At 37.8% G+C, this 13,333-nt stretch overlaps 1 protein-coding gene across 1 annotated transcript in view; it reads right to left on the bottom strand.

The window, feature by feature from the left end:
- Positions 1–9,357, bottom strand: part of LOC140249193 (ATP-dependent translocase ABCB1-like) — a 44,039-nt gene extending 34,682 nt beyond the window's left edge. Inside the window, exon 1 of the mRNA XM_072330573.1 lies at positions 9,134–9,357. The gene's annotated coding sequence lies outside the window, so the exon portion shown is untranslated. The remainder of the gene's footprint in view (positions 1–9,133) is intronic.
- Positions 9,358–13,333: the final 3,976 nt, after the last annotated feature.

Here is a 13,333-nt window from a genome sequence, read left to right as displayed (position 1 = left end):
TTCTTTCTTGAATCCTTGAATTGCTGCCTATTTTCATCTCAACAGCCTCATCTTTGTGATTTTGCTGTTCTCATCTTGAAGGATTCCACTCTCTTAACTTTTTTTGCAGCTCTTTCACAGATTCTAGTCATTTCCTCAGAATTCTGAGAGGGTTATACAGCATTACCTTGGGCCATAGATAGCTGGGCTCCAGTGGAGCAGGGAAAGGAGGCTACAAATTGAAGTCACGAAATGTGTAATACTATTAATATCATATCCTATCCAGAACCAAAAGCCATTCATATTGACTTATTCCCTTCCACAGCCCTATTTAAATTGTATTTTATGAACATTTTCACTCTATTTCATGCAACTTGTGAAAAGTTTAGATTACACAGGAAATTATGAGAATATTTTGTTGTTTGGCGTCTCCCTGTGAGCAGTGAACTCCAAAGTTCCATTTCTTTGTCCATTCTGCAGTTACAGTTCCTGTCTGTCCTCCTTCCATCTGTGGTTCTAGACAGATGTTTGAGTTCTGTCACTTCACTGGCAATTTCTAAAAGCAAACATGAAGACTTTCAGACTATCTCACTTAAACTGCCCTTGAGATACATTAGACCTGTCACCCCTTTCCTAATCATAGCAAATAGGAAGAACAGCTTCTTCCATTCCAATTGATAATACTTCTGATATTTCCTAAGTGCTGTCTGTCCACTCTGGACAGCAAACAAACAAAACAACGATAGACAAAAAACACCTATAACTTTTCTTGACTGAGTTTGTTTTATCAGTTTTTGACATTACTGTTCTCTGCACTCAAAGTGTTTCACAGTTTTATTGTGTGAAGCTTCCATATTTCTCACAAGCCTTCACTAAATGCCCATCAAAATGAGAAGTGTTTATTTGCATCCAAAGCAATGAATCAGACCTTTATTCACATTAAAAAGAGCCTTTTTTTTCTACATATATTCCCCTTATATAAATGTTAATCAGTCTCCTCCATTATTTCTCTGGGAATAAAATTTGCAAAAAGAAAAAACTTGTATTTCAAAAACAGGCAAATATTTTTAATTTCTATCACTTATTTGCCTTTCCCATGCCACATGGACGTACTCTCATTTATTTTACTTAATCTTATGTATTGAATTTTGTTACTTTAGTGAAATGACTAAAAGTAATTGCTTCATTTAATTAGTCTCATGTGGGATGGATTATTGTACCATGTCCATGTTTTACATATCTGCCTTTGACCAGGCTCAGATTGTTTTGTCCGGTTTTGCTGTACACTATGCAGGAAATTAATTTATACCGTAAAGTAAATGTGGTTCAACAGTGTTCAGTTACACCAGATACACACCCATTAACAAGCTCCTTTAAATAGCCTTATCTATAGACACTAGGGTTAGCGCTTCATATTATCAATACTATTGCTTCTAGAAGCATACTACCAAGTGCCACAGCTCTATACACTTCACATGCCATGACAGTCATACAGCCCTGACAGTGAATCCTGCTGTATCCTTCAGGAAGATACCAGTTATGATATCAAGATGTGCCTGCATGTGATCACTTCGCAGTAAACAATGATGAATTATTAACTATAATGGTGCTAAATTATTAACACTACTACCAAAGAGGAATTAACTCATGCAAATCTCCATCCATTAGAACATAAGATTAATGCATATGATGGCCAGACACATTATGGCCACAATTAGTGAAGAAGAAATTATATAGTCATAGTCATTCTACTGACACAGACTAGGTGCTCTACTGTCTACTATCTATATCTTCTCTTGAAACCCCATCTCTCTTTTTCCATAAAGGATCATTAATCTTAATTGCCACAAATTCATTTTCTAAAGTCCTATCCAATGGTCAGTCAGAGCTGCTTATCTTCCCCAGTGTACTCAGGCACAAGCTCCTTGTCCACTTGAAGCTTTAAGCCATCTTTAGCCTAGGGGCTGTCAACAGCTGTAGCTGGTGGCAGAGAGAATGAAAAAAGGGGATCAGGAAAACATGTTGACATTGATCCTAAAGAAGATACATTTTTTTCTAATCTTACTCACTACAAGTGTTACACTTCCTGTGGGCTGGTTCTTAACCAGCTATCTTTTTCATTTTCTGCCACTAGCTCCTGAGTACCTGAAAGTTACTGCAAAGCGTTGATCAGCTATTTATAAATAGAAATAGAAATATGTTTCTTATGCATTAGAGAATTTACCCTCTGATAGAATGATTTGTGAACGTGGTCTTATAGAAAAATTGCAACTGTGGCTCATCCTTGATACAAAAAAAAATGCTTTCTTCACAGAGATACCAAAATGCCCAAGACTCATAACTTACTCTAGTTTCTAGTCTGCATGAAGTATGATAAATTTATTCCCATGCTACCAGTCAGATCATCTCTTTTGCAAGCCACAGCTTCTTAAGTCACTAATGAGGGCAATTCAAGTTGCCTCTTCACTGGCCAAACATCACACAGAGAGGGATAGCTGTATGACATTTAGATGTCAATTTTTGATTGCTGATCTGCCTTATCTGATACACTTCATGCTTTAAATAACAGAAAAGTCCTCTTTGCTAAATAATATCACACTTTTGCTAATTAAAAGCTAAAACGAGTGTCAATCCTAGGAAAAAAACCAACAACCCTAGGAACCATTTTAAGAACTCTGTGTCTCCATCTTCTCTGCACAGCAAGTACTACAGCTCAAATATTTTTTTTAGCAGTCTCCTTAGGGTACATATAGACCTTAATATAATTTCATTAATACCTATATTACAGTAACTTGTTTTGCTTAAACATTTCAGTGTTCTAAGACAGTTTCTCACCTACTGAAATTACTATTTTTCTGTTCTTTTTTCAGTTGAATCTCATTCAACTTCTGACAAGATGGCACACTGTAAGTTCAATGAAATGTATCCAAATTCCAACAACGTTTATTGCTTTATTCCCAAACGTTATCCATATGAAAGACAAAACATCTTTTTCCCATGTGTTTATCATTGAAACTTTAATTCATCAGACTTCTGCCTCTCAAATCTAAATTACTCCTTTTTTCGGATTCATTTAATACTCATTTCTAAGCAAAAATTTTGTATCAAAGCAACATATCATTATTAAATAGCAAAAAGATCAATGAAATTTAATTAGTGATAAGCGCACTTAGAGAGTAAGGGTGGTAAACAGAGACCATCCTGCCTAATAAACAGTGGAAAGAAGCAAGGCAAAGAGCCACTACAAAGGATTTATCTAATCAGTATGTCTCAGGAGTCTCCCTTAATGCTTTATCCCTTTCCCTGTGTGGAATGAAACTACAAGATGATTTCTTGCCTACTTCCCAGACAGAATGTGAGACAGATAATATAGCCCAGAGCCAGAAGCACTGGGGGAAATCTGTTCGCAGGGATCCTCAAACCATGAGGCTTAGTACAGTGCTGTAGCTCTATCAGAGGTACCTGAAGGAATGCTGTTAGCAGCTCATGGCCAGTTACTTCACCCTTTGCTCTCTAGGCATCCTGCTCTGACTCATCACTGAGTCACTTGCTTGCAGCCCAGTTTACATTCTGCTTGCACACAATGACACATGACACTATAAAGGTCATGACCTGAGAAAGATCCTTCAACTTCCTTTTATAGACAGCCGCAAATAATGAATGATTAACAGCCCATCCTGTCTAAATAGTGCAGCCCTGGTTCCATCTCCTAGTTCACTGAGAGCAACATATTCATTCACTATGCAACAATGCTTCAGGCAGCAGTTCTCCACTCATTTGAGTACTTATGTCAAACAGTGATACCTGCTACTGTAAGAAGAGGCCTCTTTTCCACCTTCAGTGCATCTGTGCCACGCACGGTAGGAACGCTGTCCCAGTAGAAATCAGAGATCCTAGTGTTCATGGTCACAGAACCACAGACTCCTTGGGGTTGGAAAAGATCACTGAGATCACCTCCTCCAACCATCAACCCATTCCCACCATGCTCATGGAACCATGTCCTTTAGTGCCACATTTACACATTTCTTTAACACCTCCAGAGCCTGTGACCCCACCAGCTCTGTGCTGGCTCAGGCAGCCTGTTCCAATATATTATCCTTTCCAAAAAGAATTTTTTCCTAATATTCAACCTGAAGCTCCCATGGCACACTCATGGCTCGTAATCAGTTCACACATAATGCCCATTGTATTGGCAGTGGACAACAGCAGGGCTGGGTCCTATTAACCTACACTGATTCCACGGTGTTGTGCACAAGATCTGCCTGGGTGTCACGGGGTTACAGATGTAAGTCTGTGACAGGGGGCACAGGCCCTGGGAAAAAGAAAAGAGGAAGAGACAAAGAAGCAAAGAAAAAAAAGGAAGTTTTTTGCCGCATGACCTGGCCAGCCCAGCCCACGTGCTGCAGGAAAGGGGAAAGGGCAGAGAGTGAGAAGATCCGTTTAACATATGTATGTCAAATCATACTTTTACAAGATAATAAATAAATATATAAATAAGTGGTTACTGTAGTACTTCATCTTGTTTCAAATGCTGCTGTGACTAATATTGCTTCTGAACACTGTCGTGGTGGGTCACTTCACAGGACATAATTACACCCTGTTTTCATATTTCAAATACACTGAACTATTTAAGAGTAGTAGGTATCTCAGGGAAGGTATATATACATGCCTATACAAGTCCTAAAAGGGAAGATAACTGTACAGCATCATGACTGCCTGAATGGTCTTTTCATATTCTGGAGGTCGGTTTAGGCAAACATACTTAATGCATTACAGATTTCACTTTTCATTGACCCCTGGCAGCCACACAGTCACAATTTCTATTTTTCTGGGTTCACACAAAGGTAAAGATAGGAAAGAAGAGCAATGCCTACTCCAAGATTTCATAGTAAGATGTTCTCAATAAACATTTTAACCCCAAGAGTGACTCAAATTTATTATTCTGTTTCTCCTGATGCACCCCAACTATGGCAGTGATCAAAACATGTTTGTACTAGTATGGTAATAAAAATAGTGTCTTATTTTGACAATGGTTAACAAAGGATGATGATGTCCTTCCAATGGATTGCGTGGGTAAAGATAAGAACTTGATTATCATGCCATAATACATGAGTCACAGGTGTGCTAAACCATGATAAGAGACAGGGAAAGCAATAACAATGCTTTTCACTGGGGAAAATTCCCTTTCTTCTTCATATATACTTATAGGGATAATATACATATATACATGTAAAAATAGTGATAGAACAACAACAACAACAACAAAAGAAACATGATAGCAAAATATGAGTAGAAATAGAGGCAAGTAATGTTATGAAAACCCTCTCTTGTACATCAGCTTTGATCTGGATGATGCTAAAGCTGGTCTTGTGTCCCTCTTTTGATCTGTGCACAAAGTACTGTCCTAACAATGTTTCAGAGTTGGTCCTCAGTTTCTAATAGCCAGGTTTACCTTACAGTTTGTGCTGTGAGTCGTTTACTAACTTGAGAACAGGTGCTGAAAGCTGTTCCCTTTGGATGGATTTCTGTACACTCTAAGAGCTCTTTTACTTCAGTAACATTCAGCCAGGGCACAACTGACAATTACTCAGAGCAATATACATAATGAATATTTTAACTTTTATCTTTCCAGCATGAAACAGGAAAACTCAGTCCCCAGCTCTCTTGAAAACTAAGCTACTTTGAGAGCAAAATAGGCTTCTGTGAGCAAGTGACACAATTGCAACCAAACCAATGGTAAAAACGGACCCAGCACTATCTACTCCTTGATTGCTCCTAAAACTTGGGATAGGATAACAGCAGCAAGTGACCTGACAGCAGCACAAATAAGAGTCATTGTATAAACATTGGGGCCAGCAAATTCAGAAAGTTGCGTAATGTAGCTGCAGACATTGAGAATTATCTGGCCTTATCTAGAAAAGACTGCACACCCCTTAAAAGTACAGCATTAGAATGAGGTATGATTATCCACTACATGGTAGGAAGAACCTCCTGTAGGAAATTTAGTGTCGTCTCAGAGCAGTTATCTGAGCCCTGAAAGGAAATTTAGCTAGCATTTTATCCCATCTTGAAGAAAACAAGAATGTAAAGTTACATGCATCCTTGAAAGATTGTTGGGATCGGCATACAGACACTGATCCAAGCATGCCATGGAGTTAACAGAATCACAGTACCTTCACAGTACTGTTTGTGCAAGGGATAAGTCGGCAAGAATATTTCTGGGACACGTGAATTGAGAAGGTACAAATGAGAGGAGCTGCAAGTTCAGCCTCAAGAAATGGGCAAGGTAATGAAGGAAAGAAGGAACGCAAGGAAAGCTCAGTCCTGAGGGCCTGGCAGCAGCTCTGTCCATACTGTAATTTTCAGAAATATGGTACTAGAGACACACAGCCTCCATTTAAGAGTAAAGATCAAAAGAAAAACAAAAAGGAAATGAGTCCCCAGTGTGGGTTTATCTCTCTGAAAAGGAGATGTCAAGCAGTAATTGCAAAACAAGATACCACAATAATATCCTTTAGGGAGCACTAATGGGAGTACAGGAGAGCAACAAGGTAGAATTTGAGAAAAAAGAAGTCTAAGATGATATGAGAAAATGGGAAAAAATCCATAAATTCTTTCCTGGTTTGCTTTGTCTATCCATACAAGAAAGGCAAAGAGGAAGAACATAAACTATAGAATATGACAGGCTCCTTTCAGTGAAGCCCATAGGCATAATCTCACCCTCTCAGTAACAAAGACTAAGGACAGTCTGCACTAGAGGTAAAATTACATACATGACCAATGGGAATGGCCAATAGCAATATTAGTGCTAGGTGATCAGGGAGAGAACGTTAACTACCTCTATTGCTATGATGTTCACTGAGACTATAATGTCAATAAATGGCCTCCAAAGAAAATATTTCCATTTGGAACTCAAGAAAGCAGGAAAATTATAAATGTTGTTTCATACACATGAAAGTATGTTCAAGCACCTGTAATTGAGGCTTCTGCCTGCAGTGACATAGCTGCCAAGTTCTGGAGTACAGGAGTTCCTTTGAGCCTAGGAGTGGGAGGACTCCTCTTGTAAACACCAGAGAAATATTGGCACTGTACTGATTAAACAAAACGCGTTAGCTACAGATTTTGCTATGGATGTTTCTGGAATTGGTGCTGACCAGTGGGAGGTGAGGGTGGAGCGATTCCTGCGGGTCATTGATGCATTGTTATTAGGAATCCGGAGGAAGTAAAAACACTAGATATTTGGGTAACAGAATTTCCTTCAGTTTTGTATGCCTGTAAGTTAAAATATGGAAAAATAGAAGCTGTGTATTAATTGAAGGTCCAGATCCTCCTTCACACTGAAAAAAATATCAACTCCCTCAAGAAACAGAGGACAGACACCAGCTCACCACCTACAGCTTATAGAAAGCCAAGGTCTGAGTGCAAAGATCTGTATTTTTAAGTCTAATTTCTTCTCTGTATCAAACACTTGACAAAAAGTCTAGCAGTGGATTTTTAACATATGAGTAATCATCACTCAGGTTGTTTGTGACAAAAAAGGCATATGAAAATTTAGTAGCACACAGCAGAATATCTCACTGGTACTGACTGATACTTCACTTACTGACTTAGCCAATGCTCTCTTTGTAATTCTGCTACCTGAACAAAGACAGTACCAGTGAGGAAAGCAAAAGTGATTTGTTCAAATACCACAAGACTTTCTAGATCAAATACTAGGGATGCTCCAAAAGTAATGCCTCCTACTTCATTATGTTGGCTCACAGTGTCAGAGGTGGATGCTGGTGGTACAGCAGTAGAGGTTGAACCTTCCCACCAATATATATATATATATATATATATACCTTTTACATGTTGGTGCTGTCTGACAGATGGCAGCAAAGGAGCACTCTGACAAAATGGCATCTGACATCGATGAACCAAAGGCATGGAACTGAATTCCTCCATGAGGAAAAAATGAACCCACTGACATTCACCAATGCTTGCTGAATTTTAATGGCGGCCAAAATGGTGCATGTGAGCTCAGTGAAGCGGAGGGTAGTATGCTTCAGCAGTGGTGACAGTGACAGTGGACCACTTCTGCTGGTGCAGATGTTTATAAGTGGTGCATGAAGATTCTTGTTCGTCACTGGTGAAAATGCTGATGGTGGTGTTTGCGTTGAAAAGTGTTTTGTAGCTGAAAATTTGCTCTATCAAACAGTGCACTGTGTTCTTTGTATCTGTTGTAGTTACCATGAAAATAAACAGGAGACATCACTTTCACCATAACCTATATAAATGAAATGTGGATGAAATTATTATTAAGAAGTGTCACACCACATCGTATGTGGATAATATGTTGGTACATGGGAAAAAAAAAAGTGTGAAAATATGGGAAAATATGAAAGAAGTCACCAGCATTATACAAAACCCAGGTTTTAAAGATAATCGTGATCAAATTTAGTTGGAACAATCTGAAGTTAAATATTCAGGAGCAGTATTAGATGGAGAAGGGAGAGCAACACTGATATCATCAAAGAAGAACTTTCCTATAGTTCAACATCCACAGCAATAAATGTGTAATATTCTCTTTTGCAAATGCTTAAGTTCTCATGAGAACATCCTTTTACTTGCATAAAACAGTAAGCCACTAGTCAACCCAGTGAAGAAATCTCATGACCAAGTACAGAAAGAAGAACAGAAAGAAGGAAAACCGCAAGTTCAAACCCTGTCTGTGTCTCCCTGAATTATTTTAAGATGTTTCATGTTCAGCTAGACATTGCTAATCTAGACTTCACTGTTTCAGCAACAGGCTGCAATAAGAAGCAGGTTGTAGTCTTTGACTTTAGAGTTTCATTTACCTTAATAAATGGAAAAGAAATTTACTGCATGAGAAAAGACAAATGTAACATTTAGAAAGGCATTTGATCTTACAGGATGTGTCACTAGAGGTGGTTTTGCAGTAATATATATCACACAACATGCTCTGCTAAGCTACATAATCAGTTGAAAAGTACAAGCCAGACATGTATCAAGCCCTAGGTTAGATGGGTAAACACTGGCTTTTGTAAAATAAGAAATTTCTGTTGAAGACAACAAGGTTTTAGAATCAGTCCTATATAGCCTGTTAACCTGGAAAAGAACAAAAGTGCTATTTATCTATTTACATATCTCTTACCTGTCAACTGTCATCAGATAAACACTCTGTTGGTGACTTTGTGCCACAGAATATTCAGCATGGTTCACAGATGGGGTCCAGTTTTTATGGGGAAGATGAAAAATCCTGTATTAGATATGCAGCAACTCTTGTGAAATGTGTTTTCTTCTTTCAGCAGAGTAGCTCTGCAGAAGCAGCAGAGCTAACAAGCTCCACTAACAACATTAAAAGACGAATCTAAAGGAAATGACTTAGTTTTGTACGTAATTTTAGATGGCGTATGACAAGCTTTAACTATTTGGCTACCAGTTCAGAGTAATAATGACCTGCAAATGCAGTGTCATAATCTAGGAGGCTTGTCTTTCATCTAATCATGAAAAGGAAGTCTTTAACAGTAGTTTCAAAATAAAAACGGAAAAAAACCCTAACAAATCAGTGAAGAAAAAGAATATGCATCTTGAGTAAAAACATTACCAAAAGAAAAAACACAAATGCAGTGGAATTGAAATAGTCTCAGGCAGATACCCTTGCTAAGCTTGCAGTCATTCCAATGGTCATAAAATTTGAATACCCATATTGAAAACAAAACAAAATAATACAAAGTAAATTATCAAAGATCTAACCGCTTTACAGCATGCAAATAAGGGAACTGAGGGGTGATTACTAAAGAAGCTAATGGATGGGTGAAGCACAGAGAAGGGTCCTGACTTCTATAGACTAACAATTTGGTGTGGCCAGACACTTGGAATCATAGAATCACAGAACTATTAAGGTCAGAAAAGAACTCACCAGTGCTGAGTATAGAGAGATGATCACCTTTCTGGTACTACTGGCTATACTATTTCTGGTTTAAGCTAGGATGCCACTGGCTGTCTTGGCCACTTGTGCATTCAGTGAGCTCTTGTTCAGCCAGCTTTCAACTAATACCCCCAAGTCCTTTTCCTCAGTGCAGCTTTCCAGCCATTCTGCCCCAAGCCTGTAGCATTGTTTGATGTTGTGACCAAAGCTCAGGACCTGGCAGCTTGTAGATAAAGAGCACTACATTCACAACAAGCAGATCTGTTGCAGTAGATGCAATAGATGTGTGAACACAATAATCCAGGGGCTGCTTAAATGCAAAAGGGAGTATTAGAAGATGGCTGGTTGGCCCAATATTAAGACAAATGGGTACACAATTACTTGATTTTTGCAATTGTGGATAACCCCATCTGGAGAATAAAGAAAAATACTGTTAAAATATTTGAGAATTCAAGACCTACAAGCTGGGATACAAATGCACTACACTGGAGTGCAAGTAGTCTCAGTTTAATCACACCCACCACCATGTAAAATGGGGTTAAATGTTGTTTTCTAATTCTGCATTCATTGACAAAAAGGACTGAGACAGTCCAGAAAGCTACAGCAAAGTCTTCCAAAATGTAAGTATTTAAATATTTTATTTTCCAGATGTGATTTAAACCAATAAACTGATTTGAAGCAACGAACATATTTTCCAGGGGTAATCATGAAGGAATTATGTGGAGGCCTGGAAATAAATCAAAGATTTCACATTGCTGGTAAGTCCTTATTCATGGTAAACTGAATCAACTAAAGGACCTACAGAATTAGTGTTAAGCAAAACGGTGAAAAATTACAGAGAAGTTTGGGATACCACATCACTTTGGCATTTTAATGCTCTGTGGGCCAAAACAGCTTCTTACAAGTTTATGAGATTTAGAGGCATGATTTGGAGAAAATAATAATAATAATAATAATTCAGCCTAATGATTGAACTGAGGAGCAGATAGAGACCCTGAGCAAACACTGGGAAGAGATTAATGATGTTACAGCAACTCAACTGGGAAGGAACACTCAATACATGGATAAACAATAAGGAACAAGCCAACACTCTGCAGAATGGCAAGTATGATAGAAAGTAATGTTCCATATTTTCCATGCAAGAATTCAACCTTAGCAGTAAATTAGATTGATTGACCAGCTCCAATTACAAATAAAGCAGGACCTGAAGTGTATCAAGTAATATTCCAAAACAGAAAAATGCCTAAACAGTCTTAATGTAATTACAGAAAGGTAAATGAATTAATGAAAAGCAAAGGTATTTTACATGTTGCTATTTTAATAATTAATCATTGCTTATGTTTAACTGCCTTTAAATATATTTATATATATATATATATACAGAAAGAGAGAGAGAGAGAATATCCTGAAACTATGCAGTTGTAAAAGGCCAATAGAGAATTTGCACAAAAACCCCAAGACAAGACTGGAGGAGAATAACACTCGGGCTTCCTGCTCAGAGCCTTAAGTCAGCAGCATAGGACACTGTGGATTCAGTATCAGGGCACTGGGAACTGTGTTTCCAACCCATCATTGACAGGAACATTTTCTAAAGGGATGTGGTTTCACAAGAAAGATTAAAAAAATATATCAGCAAGTAATAAAGTCGGGAAAATAAGAATAAAGAATGCAAAAGAATTGGCAAAGCCAGAACTAGTTACAGTCTTAAAAATACATTAAACAATGCTGGTAGTAGATGAGATTTTGTTTTGAGGGAGAAAGGACTAAGGAATATAAAAACATCAGAGAACTACAAGGAAGAAAGTGGAGAAAATTCATCCAATTCAGTTCTGTCCTTAATTGAAGAGCTTTCAGGTCTGATCACCTTATCATCAGTGATTCAGGCTTCAAGAACCACAGCAGTCAACACAGTATACACAGTATACACACATCCAGTTGCAACACGTGATGCACTGTTCTTGGATACATAGGAAGAATAACATGATTTGAATTGCGCACCATGGGAAAAAAGAAGGGATCTTAACTAAGATTTTTATTGTTTATTGCCTTATCAAATGAGGCCACCAAGTGGCAATGTAAATATTTGAAGACGAAGGAAAAGTGCAATATCTTATAATAACTGCAGAACATACAAAAAGAGTAATCGTGAGAAATAAACATTGATCAAAATAGATTTTATGTGCCCTGACATAAAGAAGTGATCTCATTTATGATCTGTAAGTGCGGTTTTCAAAAGCTGTCTTCCAGTATTTAAATCATGATACCTTCAAATACTGCTTTCCTAATAATTTCAGGCAAGCAACTTCAAACTAAATTTCAACAAGTGTTAAAACTCATACATGTAAATTTACATCCTTCCTGTCCTTAATCATAAACATGCTTCTCACTTCAGTATCTGAAGTGGCTGTTTTTTCTTGGCTAATAATAGTTCAATTATGTTTTTTGGTAGAATTTAGGTCTTGGTCTTATTCTCTGTCTGTTCCTGACTGTCCCCCAAGAATGGCCTAAAAAGGCATACAGCATTCTGCTTTCCTCAATTTCTTCTACCTCTTCCACAGAATTAAACATCAGTAGGATGCTAGAAAAAGATGGCAGGTAGGAGTCCATCTTCTAGAACAACATTAATTTTAAAGGACCTTGCACAGACATTTTGTAAGACATAAGAATAAGCAATAATGATGAAGAGCAAGATCTACAAATAACCTGACAAATTTGCCGATTCTGAGAATTCATGTAGGAAACTGGTTTGCAAAAGTGTGACTGGAACTTCAAATGACACCTACCAGGTTTCTGTAGAAAGATATCAGTTGATTAAATACACCCAGATTTCCAAAGGATGATGACAGCAAAAGAACACAGAAACAAAACACAACAAAACCCACAAAACTTCAGAGCTCAGACTGTAAAAAAAAAAGCATGAATGCCTCTCCTACATATACACAGAGCGAAAATTCATTAGCTGAATGAATCGATGAAATACACTCCAAACTATCAGAAAACTCAAAACTTTCCAGCAGTACAAATGTACCATATGTCACATCTTTTAGCAACTGCTTTGCAAGCAGTTTTTACTTTGCTCCAAAATGAACTAGTCTGATTTGTGGTCTTAGTAACAGCTTCATTTTTTCCTAGTCATGATAGTGTCTACTCGTGGGTTAATCCCAATAGGTATTTAAGTTCTGCTTGCTCACTCTCCCCTACAGTAAGTGAAGAGAATTGTGCAGGCAAAAGCCAGAACAAAAATTAAATGCAGCTTAATAAGTGAAGCAAAGCAGTACATGCGAACAAAGAAAGCAAAATAAGTAATGTATTCACTACTTCCTTTTGGCAGGCAGATGTTCGGTCATTTCCAGGAAAGCTGGGCTTCGTTACCTAACGGTTACTTTGGAAGACAAACACCTTAACCCCAAATGCCTCTCGCTG

The sequence above is a fragment of the Excalfactoria chinensis genome, chromosome 2 (genome assembly GCF_039878825.1).
Source record: "Excalfactoria chinensis isolate bCotChi1 chromosome 2, bCotChi1.hap2, whole genome shotgun sequence".
In the NCBI taxonomy this organism is placed as follows: Eukaryota; Metazoa; Chordata; class Aves; order Galliformes; family Phasianidae; genus Excalfactoria; species Excalfactoria chinensis.
Note: the sequence above shows the minus strand (reverse complement) of the source record. Positions and strands in the feature narration are given on the sequence as shown.